The 15788-nt window shown below is 43.9% G+C and overlaps 1 protein-coding gene across 1 annotated transcript in view; it reads right to left on the bottom strand.

Annotated features, from left to right (window-relative positions):
• The window catches only part of PHF12 (PHD finger protein 12), a gene marked incomplete in the record, with an annotated part of 410674 nt that overhangs the window by 212416 nt on the left and 182470 nt on the right, over positions 1 to 15788 (bottom strand).

Genomic DNA, 15788 nt, shown 5'->3' with positions numbered 1-15788 from the left:
GCCCAAACAACACCGCATGGAAATGCAGTTTTGCAATAAAGTAAAAATACACACACAATACAACCCTCAAGCATAAAACCAATAAGTTTTAAGTGCCAAAAAATAAAAAAACATAAAAACATAATTTATGCTTACCTGATAAATTCCTTTCTCCTGTAGTGTAGTCAGTCCACGGGTCATCCATTACTTATGGGATATTAACTCCTCCCCAACAGGAAGTGCAAGAGGATCACCCAAGCAGAGCTGCTATATAGCTCCTCCCCTCTACGTCACACCCAGTCATTCGACCGAAAACCAAACAAGAAAGGAGAAACTATAGGGTGCAGTGGTGACTGGAGTATAATTTAAAATTTAGACCTGCCATAAAAAACAGGGCGGGCCGTGGACTGACTACACTACAGGAGAAAGTAATTTATCAGGTAAGCATAAATTATGTTTTCTCCTGTTAAGTGTAGTCAGTCCACGGGTCATCCATTACTTATGGGATACCAATACCAAAGCTAAAGTACACGGATGACGGGAGGGACAGGCAGGATCTTTATACGGAAGGAACCACTGCCTGAAGAACCTTTCTCCCAAAAACAGCCTCTGAAGAAGCAAAAATGTCAAATTTGTAAAATTTGGAAAAAGTATGAAGAGAAGACCAAGTTGCAGCCTTGCAAATCTGTTCAACAGAGGCCTCATTCTTAAAGGCCCAAGTGGAAGCCACAGCTCTAGTAGAATGAGCTGTAATCCTTTCAGGAGGTTGCTGTCCAGCAGTCTTATAGGCTAAACGTATTATGCTACGAAGCCAAAAAGAGAGAGAGGTAGCAGATGCTTTTTGACCTCTCCTCTGTCCAGAATAAACGACAAACAGGGAAGAAGTTTGGCGAAAATCTTTAGTTGCCTGTAAATAAAATTTCAGGGCACGGACTACGTCTAGATTGTGCAGAAGTCGTTCCTTCTTTGAAGAAGGGTTAGGGCACAATGATGGAACAACAATCTCTTGATTGATATTCTTGTTAGTGACTACCTTAGGTAAGAACCCAGGTTTAGTACGCAGAACTACCTTATCTGAATGAAAAATCAGATAAGGAGAATCACAATGTAAGGCTGATAACTCAGAGACTCTTCGAGCCGAGGAAATAGCCATTAAAAACAGAACTTTCCAAGATAACAGCTTGATATCAATGGAATGAAGGGGTTCAAACGGAACACCCTGTAAAACGTTAAGAACTAAGTTTAAGCTCCAAGGTGGAGCTACAGTCTTAAACACAGGCTTAATCCTAGCCAAAGCCTGACAAAAAGCTTGAACGTCTGGAACTTCTGACAGACGTTTGTGTAAAAGGATGGACAGAGCTGAGATCTGTCCCTTTAAAGAACTTGAAGATAAACCCTTTTCTAAACCTTCTTGTAGAAAAGACAATATCCTAGGAATCCTAACCTTACTCCATGAGTAACTCTTGGATTCGCACCAGTGTAAGTATTTACGCCATATCTTATGGTAAATTTTCCTGGTAACAGGTTTCCTAGCCTGTATTAAGGTATCAATTACTGACTCCGAAAATCCACGCTTTGATAAAATCAAGCGTTCAATTTCCATGCAGTCAGCTTCAGAGAAATTAGATTTTGATGTTTGAAAGGACCCGGAATTAGAAGGTCCTGTCTCAGAGGCAGAGACCAAGGTGGACAGGATGACATGTCCACTAGATCTGCATACCAGGTCCTGCGTGGCCACGCAGGCGCTATTAGAATCACCGATGCTTTCTCCTGTTTGATCCTGGCAATCAAACAAGGAAGCATCGGGAAGGGTGGAAACACATAAGCCATCCTGAAGGTCCAAGGTGCTGTCAAAGCATCTATCAGGACCGCTCCCGGGTCCCTGGACCTGGACCCGTAGTAAGGAAGCTTGGCGTTCTGGCGAGACGCCATGAGATCCATATCTGGTTTGCCCCAACGTTGAAGTATTTGGGCAAAGACCTCCGGATGAAGTTCCGACTCCCCCGGATGAAAAGTCTGGCGACTTAGGAAATCCGCCTCCCAGTTCCACGCCTGGGATGTGGATCGCTGACAGGTGGCAAGAGTGAGACTCTGCCCAGCGAATTATCTTTGATACTTCCATCATCGCTAGGGAACTCCTTGTCCCTCCCTGATGGTTGATGTAAGCCACAGTCGTGATGTTGTCCGACTGAAACCTGATGAACCTCAGAGTCGCTAACTGAGGCCAAGCCAGAAGGGCATTGAGAACTGCTCTCAATTCCAGAATGTTTATTGGAAGGAGACTCTCCTCTTGAGTCCATGATCCCTGAGCCTTCAGGGAATTCCAGACAGCGCCCCAACCTAGTAGGCTGGCGTCTGTTGTTACAATTGTCCAGTCTGGCCTGCTGAAGGGCATCCCCCTGGACAGATGTGGCCGAGAAAGCCACCATAGAAGAGAATCTCTGGTCTCTTGATCCAGATTCAGCATAGGGGACAAATCTGAGTAATCCCCATTCCACTGACTTAGCATGCACAATTGCAGCGGTCTGAGATGCAGGCGTGCAAAAGGAACTATGTCCATTGCCGCTACCATTAAGCCGATTACCTCCATGCATTGAGCCACTGACGGGTGTTGAATGGAATGAAGGACACGGCAAGCATTTAGAAGTTTTGTTAACCTGTCCTCTGTCAGGTAAATTTTCATTTCTACAGAATCTATAAGAGTCCCCAAGAAGGGAACTCTTGTGAGTGGTAAGAGAGAACTCTTCTCCTCGTTCACTTTCCACCCATGCGACCTTAGAAATGCCAGTACTAACTCTGTATGAGACTTGGCAGTTTGGAAGCTTGACGCTTGCATCAGAATGTCGTCTAGGTACGGAGCTACCGAAATTCCTCGCGGTCTTAGTACCGCCAGAAGAGAGCCCAGAACCTTTGTAAAGATTCTTGGAGCCGTAGCCAACCCGAAGTGAAGAGCTACAAACTGGTAATGCCTGTCTAGGAAGGCAAACCTTAGATACCGGTAATGTTCTTTGTGAATCGGTATGTGAAGGTAGGCATCCTTTAAATCCACTGTGGTCATGTACTGACCTCTTTGGATCATGGGTAAGATTGTCCGAATAGTTTCCATTTTGAACGATGGAACTCTTAGGAATTTGTTTAGGATCTTTAAATCCAATATTGGTCTGAAGGTTCCCTCTTTTTTGGGAACCACAAACAGATTTGAGTAAAACCCTTGTCCGTGTTCCGACCGCGGAACTGGGTGGATCACTCCCATTAGTAAAAGGTCTTGTACACAGCGTAGAAACGCCTCTTTCTTTATCTGGTTTGTTGACAACCTTGAAAGGTGAAATCTCCCTTGTGGAGGAGAAGCTTTGAAGTCCAGAAGATATCCCTGAGATATGATCTCCAACGCCCAGGGATCCTGGACATCTCTTGCCCAAGCCTGGGCGAAGAGAGAGAGAGTCTGCCCCCCACTAGATCCGTTTCCGGATCGGGGGCCCTCACTTCATGCTGTCTTAGGGGCAGCAGCAGGTTTTCTGGCCTGCTTGCCCTTGTTCCAGGTCTGGTTAAGTTTCCAGCCTTGTCTGTAGCGAGCAACAGCTCCTTCCTGTTTTGGAGCAGAGGAAGTTGATGCTGCTCCTGCCTTGAAGTTACGAAAGGCACGAAAATTAGACTGTCTAGCCCTTGGTTTGGCTCTGTCTTGAGGCAGGGCATGGCCTTTAACCTCCCGTAATATCAGCAATAATTTCTTTCAAACCGGGCCCGAATAATGTCTGCCCCTTGAAAGGTATGTTAAGTAATTTAGATTTAGAAGTTACATCAGCTGACCAGGATTTTAGCCACAGCGCTCTGCGCGCCTGAATGGCGAATCCGGAATTCTTAGCCGTAAGTTTAGTTAAATGTACTACGGCATCAGAAATAAATGAATTAGCTAGCTTAAGGGTTTTAAGCTTGTGTGTAATCTCTAATGCGTAGTAAAAGTGCCAAAATAGGCCCCTCCCACTCACAATACAACAGTGAGGGAAGCTCAGTAAACTGTTTTAATTCAAAACAAACGACAGCCATGTGGAAAATAACGCCCAAAACAATTTTTCACCAAGTACCTCAGATAATTAAACGATTTAACATGCCAGCAAACGTTTAAAATCTAATTTATGAAATGTCATTAAAAGCCTGCTGCTAGTCGCTCACACTGCAAGTTAGGCTAAAAGTTATATGCATACAGTATTTTCCCAGTGAAGTGCCATTCCCAAGAAATACTTAAGTGTAAACATACATACATATCAGCCTGATACCAGTTGCTACTACTGCATTTAAGGCTGTACTTACATTATATCGGTATTAGCAGTATTTTCTCAGTCAATTCCATTCCTTAGAAAATAATATACTGCAACATACCTCTTTGCAGGTGAACCTGCCCGCTGTCCCCTGTTCTGAAGTTACCTCACTCCTCAGAATGGCCGAGAACAGCAAATGGATCTTAGTTACGTCCGCTAAGATCATACACAAAACTCAGGTAGATTCTTCTTCAAATGCTGCCTGAGAAGAAAACAACACACTCCGGTGCCGTTTAAAATAACAAACTTTTGATTGAAGATATAAAAACTAAGTTTAATCACCACAGTCCTCTCACACATCCTATCTATTAGTTGGGTGCAAGAGAATGACTGGGTGTGACGTAGAGGGGAGGAGCTATATAGCAGCTCTGCTTGGGTGATCCTCTTGCACTTCCTGTTGGGGAGGAGTTAATATCCCATAAGTAATGGATGACCCGTGGACTGACTACACTTAACAGGAGAAACATTGTTTTTTATATTGTCTCCCATGTCACATAATGCCCAAATATCAAATAATGATAAATATAAAATAGTGACTCCAGTAACACCCCTCTTATTAAAATAGGTTTTACTGCTTACCCCATTCCCATACAGGGAAATAATGCCAGCCAGTTCTGATACACCAAGTCTCCTTAGAAAAAAGGCTGCACATACCTTAATGCTGCTTGTAGCATGAAACCGGTTTCCACACTTTAGATGTCTCATGGTTACCTTCAGAAGTCTTGTGGGAACCAGCGTGGATCTTAGTTACAAATGCTAAGATCATCAAACCTCAGGGCAGAAATCTTCTTCCATATCCCCCTGAGGAAAATAGTACGCACCGGTACCATTTAAAATAACCAACTTCTTGATTGAAGAAACTAAAACTAACACTTCACTTTACCATGTCTTCCTAGTATAACACAGGCAAAGAGAATGACTGGAGGTGGAGTGGAAGGGAGGGGCTATATATACAGCTCTGCTGTGGTGCTCTTTGCCACTTCCTGTTAGCAGGAGGTTAATATCCCACAAGGATGAAATCCGTGGACTCGTCATATCTTTGTAAAAGAAAATAACTGAGAAAACACTATTGGCTAGGACTAAGCGTTCAATCTCCACGCAGTCAGCCTCAGAGAATCTAGACACTGATGAACAAAAAGACCTAGGTCAGCAGGTAAGGCAATCTCCACGGAGGAGATGACATCCCCACTAGATCCGCAAACCATATCCTTCGCGGCCAAGATGGAGCATCGGTATCACCGACGCCTGCTTGATTCAAGCCACTACTCTAGGAAGTAGTGGAAACGGCCGGAAAATATCAATTAGTTTGAACCTTCAAAGGCACTGCTAATGCATCTGTTAGCTCCGCCTGAGGATCCCTGTACCTCCACCCATATCCGAGTAGCTTGGTATTGAGACGTCATATGATCTTCCTCTTGCAAATCTCCGCAAACACTCGGAATGGAGAGACCATACCCCCGGATGAAAGGATTGTATGCTGAGGAAATCCGCTTCCCAGTTGCCCAAACCCGGAATGCGGATCGCTCACAGCGAACAAATGTGGGTCTCCACCCACTCCAGAATCCGAGATACTTCCTTCATAGCTAGGGAGCTTCTCGTTCCCCCCTGATGGTTAATGTAAGCCACAAAGTTATATTGTCTGATTGGAATCAAAGAAACTGGGACAAACCCAGCAGAGGCCAAGCCTTCAGAGCATAGTATATTGCCCGAAGATCCAAAATGAGATCGGGAGGGAGCTTTCCTTCTGAGTCCTTAGGCCCTGTGCCATCCTGGCAGCCCAAACAGCTCCGCATTCTGACAGACTCGCAACCGTAGTCACAATCACCCAGGATCGACTTAACACGGGCGTCCCTCGGGACAAGTGATCCGGACAAGACCACCAAGAGAGCGATTCTCACGATCGGTTGTCCAGAGAAATCTGTTAAAACACAGATCGCTGTTGCACTGCTTCAGCATGCACAGTTTCAACAGTCTGAGGTGAAACCTGGCAAAGGAAATGATGTCCATGCTGGACACCCTGAGACCCATCACCTCCATACACGAGACACAGATGGCCTAAGGAGGTCTGGAGGGCAAGACATGTTGAAGCTAGCTTGCAACGTCTCTGGTCTGTTATAAATATTCTCATGTCTATGGAGTCTATTATAGTACCCGTGAATTCTACCCTGGTACTTGATACAAGAGAACTCTCTCTAGAATTATCTTCCATCCATGGGATCGAAGAAGACAGGAGAGATTCCAAATGATCCACTCTTCGAAAAATCTCTTGGAGCCGTAGCTAGACCAAATGGAAGTGCAATAAACCGGAAGTGCTGGTCCAGGAACGCAAACCTTAGAAACTGTAAGTGGTCCTTGAGGAATGGTACGTGAAGGGACCATCCTTCAGATCTATCGTGGTCATTAACTGCCCTTCTCAAACGAGGGGAAGAATGGACCCTATTGTCTCCATCTTGAACGAGGGGACATTTAAAAAAACTTGTTTAAGCACTTTAGGTCCAGAATCGGACGGTAAGTTCCCTCCTTCTTTGGGACCACGAAAAGGTTTGAATAGTATCCCAAACCTCTCACAGCGATAGACACCAGGATAAAAACTCTTAATCCCGTACGCACCCCAGAAAGGCTTCCCTCCTTTCTGGTCAGGAAGACAGAAGAGAGAGGAGGAATATGCCCTTGGGTGCCTGAGACTTGAAACCTATCTTGTAACCCTGAGCTATGACCTCCAGGTCCCATGGATCCTGCACGTCCCTGAACCAAGCAACTGAAAAGAGCGACAGTCTGCCCCCTACACAATCCAGAAGAGGACCGGGGACCGCCCATTCATGCAGACTAATACTCGGCCGGCTTCTTGCTCTGCTTGGATTTATTCCAGGACTGAGCCGGCTTCCAAGAGCTCTTTGTTTGCTCTGGCCTAGCGGAGGACTGCTGACATGGGCTTTATCATAACAAAAAGAACGAAAATTGTCCCTTAGACTAGTTCATATTCTCTTGCGGTAAAAGGGCACCCTTGCCCCCTGTGACTTTGGAGATAATTGAGTCCATGCCTGGATCAAAGACAATCATTCCCTTAAAGTGGAGGGAAAGAAGTCTAGACTTAGAAGTCATAACCGCAGACCATGACTTCAGCCAGAGCCCGATGGGCCTGAACAGAAAATGCTGAAGCCTTAGCATTCAGGCAAATAATCTGCCTAATAGCATCACAGATAAAAGAATTAGCAACCATCAAGGCCATAAATTTTTCATGAGTAACGTCGAGGGGACCCTCCACCCCGATCAAATCCTATAAGGAGTCACACCAGAAGGTAGTTTCTGCAACAGCCGCCACCGGTTGAAACAAATATCCGTATGTTGAAACACCTGTCTTCACAGAGTCTCCATCTTTTATCCATGGGCTCTTTAAACGAAGAGCTATCCTCAAGTGGGATAGTAGTATGTTTAGCAAGGGTGAAGATAGTGCCATCCCCTTTAGGGACGGAACCTCACAACTCTATTGAAAGTCCAGGACCAGGAACAATTTATTAAAGGGAGAAGAGGGGAAAAAGGAATCTACTCCTGTCCCATTCATTCTTAATAATGTTCACCATCTAACAGGAGCAGGGAAGGATAAAGTACCACCCTGTCCTCAAACTCTATCCAATTTAGGAATCAAAGGTTTGTCAGGCAATTTGGCCTCTGGTACCTCTGAATTTGCCAAAATCTTCCTTTAGAAGAAAGCACAAATTCCTAAAACTAAAGTCTGGTTCCTCCGCAGCTGGAGGTTTAAAGGCAGCAGACTCCGACCCAGAATGTTCATACTGTGAAATCTCAGAAAGAACTTCATCCGCGGATAACCCTATTAGTTAAATCCAATAAATTATCTGATGTACTCTGGGAAGGAGTGCAATAAGTAACCTTTCGCTTGCGCTTAGCAAGGCGAGGTAGAGCATTAAAGGCAGCAGACACCGCCATCTGAACTGCGCAGTAACGTCTGGTAAACAAAAGGCCCCCTCCAAATGTAGGATCAGCAGTGCTATGGGAAACTACATGTGTAGAGGGATAAGAATGTAGGGTACGCACCTCACTGGCCGACAACTCCTCAGAGGTGGAGGGCTCAGTGGTATCAAACATGTTTGATATCACATTATCAAGGCATATGGAACATAATTGATAGGGCGGATCTAAGGCCTCCTCACAATATAAACAGAAATTACTCTTTAGGCATAGAGGGAGTACCCTCTAAAGTAACAGAATCCTCCATCGCTAGTGCAATAACTGGATAACCAAAGAAATAAAAATCTTATTTTATTTAAAAAAATGGCACCTTTATAGCCCAATGGCTGGGGCACGCACAACCTCCTATGACCCAGACAATACAGAGATTTATGAACTCTGTCAGGAAAGAGGGAATTAATCACATGGTGCACAATGCAGGACCGTCCCTGCTAGTAGAAAAAGCACGCCAAGCTAGTAAGCTGCACAGCTGAAACCTATATATTCCATTAACAGCTAGTTGCTTCCGACATGGACTTGAGTAAAGAAAGCAGACAGCGAAACTTGTCAATGCTGATTGCTTATGGAGCTGTTAATATGAGTTGGGATGGTTTCGCAGAAAGACTCTCCCTGCATCTCTGGACTCTAACTTTCATCCATGCTCTCACTGAGAGGCTGACAGGACTACTTAAAACTCCAGTCCCATTTTGAAGAGTACTACCCTCCATAAAAAACTACTCCAAAATCTTCCAACACTTCTTTGCCAACCTCCTGTGACAAAAGGCAAAGAATGACTGGGGTTATGAGGAAATGGGGGAGGTACAACCCTCTGACAAACACTGCACTCTGCGCAGAAAGGGGTCTGAGAACCCCACTCACAGAAGAACAACAATAACGTCTTCATTCTTCCCCTTCCTCAAGCGGAGGCAAAGATAGTGAGGTGGGAGGGGTTTTTATAGAACTCTTAGAGTTTGGGAATCTTTTTAACCTCCCAGTTGCAGAGAAGAGTAATTCCCAGGATTAATGGATGGGGAACTCTCACCACCTGCATGAAAGAAAAAAAGTTTATATAATAAGATGCCTCTAATTTATATTTACAAATAAAGACCAGTTATGTTTAACCAGGGACTGTTCACATTATTATACGCTGATGTACAATAAAAAAAATGCTTACTCAAACCCACAAACTGTTCGAAATTAGTAAGCTTCAGAGCGACAATCCACTGCTGCTCCTCTGCTCAACGGTGTATTGTAGCTATGAATGTGATTCTAAAGAGTCAGGAGGATTTAAAAAAAAAAAAAGCATCCTATGAAAGCAATAGTGCAAGAATAAAAAAGTGTGTGTTTAAGTCTGCTCCAGAGCAGCAATGCACTTCTGGGACCTAGCTGAGCAATATGAAGTGTCAGTCACGTTATGTTATAAATGCATAGGTAAAAACACCACTCTGGAACTCCAAGGTTTCCTGCTTGGAGATTTTGAAGCTTACAGCTACCAAGTGGGACTTCACCTACGTGTTTAAGCTCCATGTTGGGTTTAAAACACAGTTAGGGTTGGCAATACAACTGTACATAATATAGTCACCTTAAATATAACCGTTTAATTTATTCTAAATAGTTGTATATAGAGACACAAGCATTAAAGCTGTGAAAGATTGCCAACACTTTGCTCCAATGTACTTCTATCTGTAAACAGAGCTCGACAAATTTGTACAAAATCTAGGAGCCAGAAGCTTTTGGTCATCCCTATATAAATAGAAACAGATATTTAGCCCTGCCTGTAGTAAATTGGTTGCTGCAGGAGGGTTTAGATAACCGTGTGTATTAAAAACAGGGGACAGTGGTTGGGGCTAAAGGGAGATGAAACACTTTTTCCTTTAATGATTTAGATAGAGCATATGATTGTAAACTATCCAATTTGCTAATTTGTTTTGTTCTTATGGCATCCTTTGCTGAAAAGGATACCTAGGTGGGCTCAGGGGCGGCTGCACATATAAGCTTAATATGTTTATTGGCTTTAAGCTAGCTACCAGTAGTGCATTGTTGTTTTTTTTTTTTTAATTAAAGAATTAAGCAAGAATTCAGCAAATTAAATGGAAGTAAATTGGAAATTTGTTAGTTTAAAAATTGTATCCTCTATCTGAATCATGAATGAAAATTGGGTTTCATATCCCTTTAGTTAACCACATCCATGACAGACGACTGGTAGAGGTGGATCAGTGGTAACCCTAACCTGTGACAATTCCTTTAAGTTTTTCTTTTGTCTAATATTTTAACCACGTCACCAAATAGACTATTATAGCAGTATTGTGTTTTTAGGTAATTTTTGACAAATTATGTTTTTTTAAAAAAATATTTTAGTCTCGGTATTCCCCATGCAAAAACAAAATTTATGTTTATCTGATAAAAATTATTTCTTTCCAGACACGGAGAGTCCACAACGTCATTCCAATTACTAGTGGGATATTCAACTCCTGGCCAGCAGGAGGCGGCAAAGAGCACCCCAGCAAAGCTGTTAAGTAACTGCCTTACCCATAACCCCCAGTCATTCAGCCAAAGGAAATGGAAAAGGAAGAAAACACAAGGGTGAAAAAATGCCAGAAGTTTACACAAAAACACTGCCGAATTATAATTAAAAGAGGGCGGGGTCGTGGACTCTCCATGTCCGGTAATAAATACATTTATCAGGTAAGCATACGTTTTGTTTTCTTTCCTATGACATGGAGAGTCCACGACGTCATTCCAATTACTAATGGGAACCAATACCTAAGCTACAGGACACGGAATGAACAGGGAGGGAGAAAAGAGGCAGGACGACCTAAACAGAAGGCACCACACCGCTTGAAGAACCTTTCTCCCAAAAGAAGCCTCGACCGAAGTATCAAAAGTTTCAAATTTGGAAAATTTTGAAAAAAAATGCAGAGAGGACCATGTTGCCGCCTTGCAAATCTGTTCCACAGAAGCTTCATTTTTGAAAGCCCAAGACGAGGATACTGTCCTAATGGAATGAGCCGTAATTCTCTCAGGAGGCTGCTGTCCAGCAGTCTCATAAGCCAAACAAATCAAACTTCTCAGCCAGAGAGACAGAGTAGTAGAAGCGGCCTTCTGACCCTTACGCTTTCCAGATAAAACAACAAACAGGGCAGAAGATAGCTGAAAATCTTTAGTAGCTTGAAAGTAAAATTTTAGAGCCCGCACAACATCTAAGTTATGCAAAAGAGGTTCCTTTTGAGAAGAAGGATTAGGACAAAGAGAAGGAACAACAATGACCTGATTAATGTTTCGATCCAATACTACTTTAGGGAGAAACCCCAATTTAGTACGAAGGACCACCTTATCAGCATGAAAAATAAGGTAGGGGGAATCACGCTGCAGAGCTGAAAGCTCAGACACTCTGCGAGCAGAAGAAATGGCCACAAGAAAAAAAAACCTTCCAGGATAACAGTTTTATATCAACAACATGCATAGGGGCATATGTATCAAGCTCCGAGTTTCTGGCGAGCCTGCAGGCTCGCCAGAAACAGCGGTTATGAAGCAGCGGTCACAAAGCTCTGAGCAGGCGGACAGACATCGCCGTAAATCAACCCGATCGAGTACGATCGGGTTGATTGACACCCCCCTACTGGCGGCCTATTGGCCGCGAGTCTGCAGGGGACGGCGTTGCACCAGCAGCTCTTGTGAGCTGCTGGTGCAATGCTGAATACGGCGAGTGTATTGCTCGCCGTATTCAGCGAGGTCTGGCGGACCTGATCCGCAGTGTCGCATCAGGTCCGCCAGACCTTGATAAATATGGGCCATAGGCTCAAACGGAGCCTGCTGTAAAACTTTAAGAACTAAATTAATAAATTAATACTCCATGGGGGAGCAACAGGTTTAAACACAGGCCTGATTCTAACCAGGGCCTGTACGTTTGTATAAAAGGATAGATAACACTGAAATCTGACCCTAGAGAACTGACCGATAAACCCTTATCCAGTACATCCTGAAGAAAAGTCCGGGGAATCCTCACCCGGCTCCAGGAGAACCCCTTAGATTCACACTAAAAGATATTTACGCCATATCTTATGGTAAATCTTGCAAGTAACAGGTTTTCAAGCCTGAATCATAGTTTCAATGACCGCTTCCGATAAACAACGTTTAGACAGAACTAGGAGTTCATTTTTCAATCAGTTAGCTTCAGAAAATCTAGCTTTGGATGGAGCAAAGGACACTGAAGTAGAAGGTCTTTCCACTGAGGTAACCTCCAAGGAGGTAGAGAGGACATCCTCGCCAGATCCGAGTACCAGATCCTGCGGGGCCATGCAAGAGCTATTAGAATAACTGATGCTCTCTTCTGTTTGATACGAGTGATGACTCATGGAAGGAGAGCAAACGGAGGAAACATAAGCCAGAATAAACATCCAAGGTACCGCTAGAGCATCTATCAGCGACCTGAGGATCTCTTGAACTTGAACCGTACTTTGGAACCTTTGCGTTTTGGCTAGACGCCATCAGATCCAACTCTGGAACCCCCAACTTGAGGGTTATCTGAGAGAACACTTCCGGATGGAGAGTCCACTCTCCGGGATGAAAGGTCGGTCTGCTCAGAAAATCTGCTTCACAGTTGAAAATAGCTCTCAACTCCAAGATGTTTATGGGAAGAGAGGACTCTTCCCGAGACCACAGACCCTGAGCCTTAAGAGGTTCCCAAACAGCACCCCAGTCTGACAGGCTGACGCCCGTAGTCACAATTTCTCAGGAAGGTCTCAGAATGCAAGTCCCCCGAGACAGATGTTCCTGTGACACCCACCACGATAGAGTCTCTTGTCAGAGGGTCCAGATTTATCCTTTGAGATAAATCCGAATGATCTCCGTTCCATTGATGGAGCATAAAAAGCTGCAACGGTCGTAGATGGAACCGAGCGAAAGGAATGATGTCCATGGATGCCACCATCAGTCTAATCACCTCCATGCATTGAGCCACAGATGGACGAAAGGCAGGAAGCCAGAATCTTGTCTTTTCTGACCTCCGTCAGAAAAATCTTCATGGACAGGGAATATATTATAGTCCCTAGGAAACACACTTTTGTAGATGGAACAAGAGAACTCTTTTGCAAATTCAGCTTCCACAAATGGAAACGTAGAAAATACAACAGCATCTCTGTATGAGATTGGGCTAGTTGAAAATAGGACGTCTAGATAAAGCGCCACAGCAATTCCCTGGGATCCGATCACAGCCAAAAGTGCCCCCAGAACCTTGAATATTCTGGGAGCCGTGGCCAGACCAAATGGAAGTGCAACAAATTGCAAGTGCTTGTCCAGAAAGGCAAACCTAAGATACTGATGATGTTCCCTGTGAATGGGAATGTGAAGGTATGCGTCCTTCAGGTCTATGGTCTTCATAAACTGACCTTCCTGTATCAAAGGAAGAATGGAACGAATAGTTTCCATCTTGACAGACGGAAACCTGAGGAATTTGTTTAGACACTTGAGGTCAAAAATTGGTCGAAAAGTTCCCTCCTTTTTGGGAACCACAAATAGATTTGAGTAGAATCCTAGACCATATTCTGCTAGAGGGACAGGAACAATAACTTCCAGAGAATATAGGTCTTTTACACAGTTTAAGAAGGCTTCCTTTTTCATTTGGTTTGAGGAAAATCTTGACAAGAGAAATCTGCCAATGGGAGGGCAAGACTTGAATACCATTCTGTATCCCTGAGATACTATGTCCACCGCCCAAGGGTCTGGACATCGTGTATCCAGGCTTGACGAAAAAGAGAAAGCCTGCCCCCCACCTGATCCAAACTGGAATTGGGGGCGGAACCTTCATGCTGTTTTAGAGTCAGCAGAAGGCTTCTTGCTTTGTTTTCCCTTATTCCAGGACTGGTTGGATTTCCAAGAAGATCTGGGTTGATCTGGTTTAGATGAGGAAAAGGAGGACTTTTGTCCCTTAAAGTTACGAAAGGAAAGAAAATTAGAAGTCTGACAACCTCTAGGTCTGTTCTTGTCCTGAGGTAGGAAAGATCCCTTTCCACTTGTAATCTCTGAAATGATCTCTGCCAGACCAGGTCCAACAGAGTCTTTCCCTTGTAAGGCTAAGGCAAAGCCAAAAGCTTGGCCTTAGAAGAGAAATCGGACGATTAAGATTTTAACCACAGCGCCCTGCAAGCTAGGACCGTGAAGCTAGACATCTTAGCTCCTAGATGATTTATCTGCACATTGGCATCACAGATAAAAATATTGGCGAATTTAAGAGCTTTGATCCTATCTTGGATCTCCTCTACTGTAGTTTCCTTTGAGATAAGATCAGGTAATGCATCGCACCAATAAGATGCAGCTCCTGCATCTGTAGCAATACTCGCTGCTGGTTGCCACTGTAACCCTTGATGGACATCTTTTTTAAGTAAGCCTCTAGCTTCTTGTCCATCGGGTCCTTAAAATAACTATCCTCTATAAGAATGGTAGTTCTCTTAGCAAGAGTAGAAATAGCTCCTTCTACTTTAGGAACAGTGCACCATAAGTCACAAATAGAGTCACCCCCAGGAAACATCTTAAAAACAGGGGAAGGGGATAAAGGAACCCCTAGTTTATCCCATTCCTGAGCAATAATTTCAGACATCTTCCTTGGTACCGGAAAAACCTCCTCAGAAGATGGGGAATCATAGACTCTATCCAACTTTGAAGACTTTGTGGGGTTGACAGCAACCGCCGGTTCAATTGTCTAAAGTAGCTAGAGCCTCCTTCAATAGTAACCGGAGGTGCTCAAGCTTAAATCTAAAATTAACTTCAGATTCTGAAGATTTTTCTGCTAAAGTGTCAGAGTCTAAGATCTCCCTTTCAGAAGCTACTGAAGTATTCTCTTCAGACATCTGAGCAAAAGTGGCTAATGCAGTTCTAGACTCAGAAGCCTTAGCATCAGGCAAGTGTTTAGATTTTCTCTTACGCTTACCCAATGAAGGGAAAGCAAAGAAAGCCGCTGTAGAAGAAACCAGAGCGGCAGGTGGATAAGGACACACAGAAAGCACACTATGAGAAACAACTAAGGCATGGGATGTTTGAGGAGAAAGCCGAGGCATGTCACGCACAGCATTATCCTGAGACACATTAGGCTCAGAAGGGAGTAATTGGTCTTAAAATTTTAAAGTCTTAGATAAACAAGAAGAACAAAATTGCATAGGCAAAACAATTTGGGCTTCTAAACAAAGTAAACATTTATCCATGGAGCTGGACTGATTCTATTCTAAGTCCATAGATAACAATCCCCACAAGTAAAGTCAATGAAAGAATAAAATGCTTTAAATTTCATTAAAGATCAAAAATCAAAGAGGACAGTAACTTTTAGACCAAAAATACCTCAGATTGCCTGAGGTTCCTACCGCCATGATAATACCCCACTTGTAATAGGAATGTAGTCCTGAGTTGCTCAGCAATACGATCCGCTCGTAGACACCAAATGCAGTCTCCACTTGAAGAGCTTAACTCTACTGCGTAAGTCAGGTTGCAACGGCACCGCTCCACTAAACCAGAAGTGCGGGTGGCACGTGACCGGAC

Source organism: Bombina bombina, chromosome 3 (genome assembly GCF_027579735.1).
Source record: "Bombina bombina isolate aBomBom1 chromosome 3, aBomBom1.pri, whole genome shotgun sequence".
NCBI lineage: Eukaryota > Metazoa > Chordata > Amphibia > Anura > Bombinatoridae > Bombina > Bombina bombina.
Note: the sequence above shows the minus strand (reverse complement) of the source record. Positions and strands in the feature narration are given on the sequence as shown.